Here is a 2,563-nt window from a genome sequence, read left to right as displayed (position 1 = left end):
CACCCCCGTCCCCACCCCAGCACTGCCTCCTGAGCCTGGCCAGGCCCCAAGAGCTGCTGGGCCATGGTGACCAACTGTCCCTGGGGCAGAAGGGTGGCAGTGGGTGGAGTCACAGAGAAGTGGTGAGTGGGCGGGTGGCAGGAGAGGGTGGGCTGTCAGCTGGTGGGGACAAAGTGCCGGGCACCTGCAGTGGTCCCAGTGTGGTGGCCAGAGCCAGCCTCTCCACACGGCCACATGTGGGCCTGGGTAACCACACTCCCCAGGTCTCCCCCGCTTCCTCCTAGGATTTTGGGGAAAGAGGCCAGGTCTGGGTTTGGATAGGCCAGGCGGGCACAGAGGGATCTGAGAAGAGTGTCTGCTGGTTCAGGCTCCCCTGGGGCCCCAGCAGAGAGGAGCCTGACCTGGCCCTTCAGCTCCCTAGCCCTCATGTGGCAGCTTCGGTGCTGGGGCCCAGCCTGTCCTTCTCCCGAGGACAGTGACAGGTGTCATGCAGGAGTGGGCCTGGCAGGCAGGGAGGTGAGTGGCACCTTCCTCAACAGGAAGATCTAGATGGGTTGACCCACTGGCACCCTGGCCGTTCAGGCAGTGCTGTGGGTGCCCAGCCTCCAGGCTGGAGCGGGACTGCCTCCCTCAGGACCCAGGCACCTTCCCTGGCTCTGGGATCCCCCTCTTCTCAGATCCCCTCTTCATGAGTGCGGACCAGTGACTGGTGTGCCCACACAGTCATGACATCTTCTGTGTATCTGGGCAGCATTGGCTGCCCCCCCGTGCTAGGCACAGTCCCGACCTCTGTGCCCCATCCGGCTGAGCACACCTTGCGTTTGTCACCACCCCATTACTCTCCCCAATAGTGTCAGTGCCTCCCTACCTTCTAGGTCTCTGTCCAGATGGTTATTCCTCTCTGAGGCCCACCCCACCGGCCTGCTTCTCCAGAAGTTCCTCCCCTCCCTCACCCACAGGACTCAGAGCTCCAGGACCAGGTCTGCCTTCATGGTGTATCTCCCGGGTGCCAACCATTTGTTAATGAAGGGTCTGCTGGTTAAGGGAGATGGGCACCTGAGATGGATCTTGGATCAGCCCAGTGAGAAAGGGGGCAGGAGCAGAAAGGCCCGGACGTGCCTGGGAGGACACTAACAGTGGTTGCATGTCCTGAGCTGTCCCTTGCGGGGTGTGTGTATCATAGAGGGGCAGGTCTGCAGGTAGGGCTTTGGCTGTCCATTCTGCTGCTGTGAGGGCTTCATTCCCAGCACCAGAGCAGGGGCTTCTCACTGAAGGGACAGTGTTGAGTGAGTGAGGGACTCTCACTGTTGAAGAACTTCTTAGTTGCTAAGTCATGTCTCACTCTTTTTGTGACCCCATGGAGCCTGCGAGGCTCCTCTATCCATGGGACTTCCCAGGCAAGAATACTGGAGTGGGTTGCCATTTCCTCCTCCAGGGTATCTTGCCAACCCTGGGATTGAACCTGCATCTCCTGTGTTGCAGGAAGATTCTTTCCACTGAGCCATCTGGTAAGCCCACTGAAGAATTTAGAACGTGCTAAAGGAGAGTTTAAAGAAAATAACAAAACGTTTTTAAAATGCAATCTTAAAACTGCAGTCTTAGCTTATTTTTCCTAGGTCAATCAAATTACAAGCACACCCCACACCCACCCTCCCCCTCTCAGTCTCAAATGTGCTTCCTGTCTCTAGCCACACACACTCTTCCTTAGAACCAACTAGAGAGGTCAGGTCTCTCCTGGGGACCTACACCTCAGGAAGGTCTAAGGAGGTCTAAGGAGCTATGTAAGGAGGCCCTGCCTCCTTACATAGCTCCCTGAGAGGCTCTCAGAAACCAAAACCCAGGCTGGCCTGAGGAGCTTCTTTAACAGCAAAGCCGCAGACCGCTGCTCCCACGTTTCACTGGCTGCGTCAATTTTATGCTGTCACTCGGACCCACTACAACTTGGGGGAAAGCTGACCACAAGCCCGGAATAGGCAGCCCTGTCCTCCACACCCGACTGCTCACAGGCTCCAAACAGAACCAGCGCGCGCTGTTCCCACCCAGAAACCGGCCAGAGGCCGGCAGAATCCCTCTCGATAGCTCCTGATCTGTGCCAGTGCTAAGCGGAAGTCCAGATTCTGGCTGCCAGGAGTTTCATCAGAATCTGCTCAGCCGCCCCTTCCTGGAAGCTCTGCTGGCCGGTGTGTCCATCAGTGCTTTCCCATTGGCCCCGCGAGGGACCCCATCCCACAGCAGCCTCCACCCTTTCCGACCCTTCGCTTGTAAATGGACCCTCTCAAGTTGCTACTTGCGAAATTCACACACCAGTGGAGCACCCAGGTACAGCAGCCGGCCTGTGTATCTGAGGCTTTGCGCGGCGTCCCGCCCCGCCCCTCGCGACGCCCCGCCCCGCCCCTCGCGACGCCCCGCCCCCGCACGGAACCCCGGGCGAGGGCGGAGCGTGAGGTCTCCGCAGCCAGTGGACGAGCGCAGGTGAGGCCCTCGCAGCCCATTGGCGCCGCTGAGTGCGGGGGTGGGCGGGGCGCGGCGCAACGGCGTGATGGCGGCGGCGGCGGAGGAGTTC

Source organism: Bison bison, unplaced genomic scaffold, assembly GCF_000754665.1.
Source record: "Bison bison bison isolate TAMUID 2011002044 unplaced genomic scaffold, Bison_UMD1.0 scf7180017853264, whole genome shotgun sequence".
Lineage (NCBI taxonomy): Eukaryota > Metazoa > Chordata > Mammalia > Artiodactyla > Bovidae > Bison > Bison bison.
The sequence above is the reverse complement of the archived record's forward strand: the minus strand, read 5'-3'. Positions refer to the sequence as shown.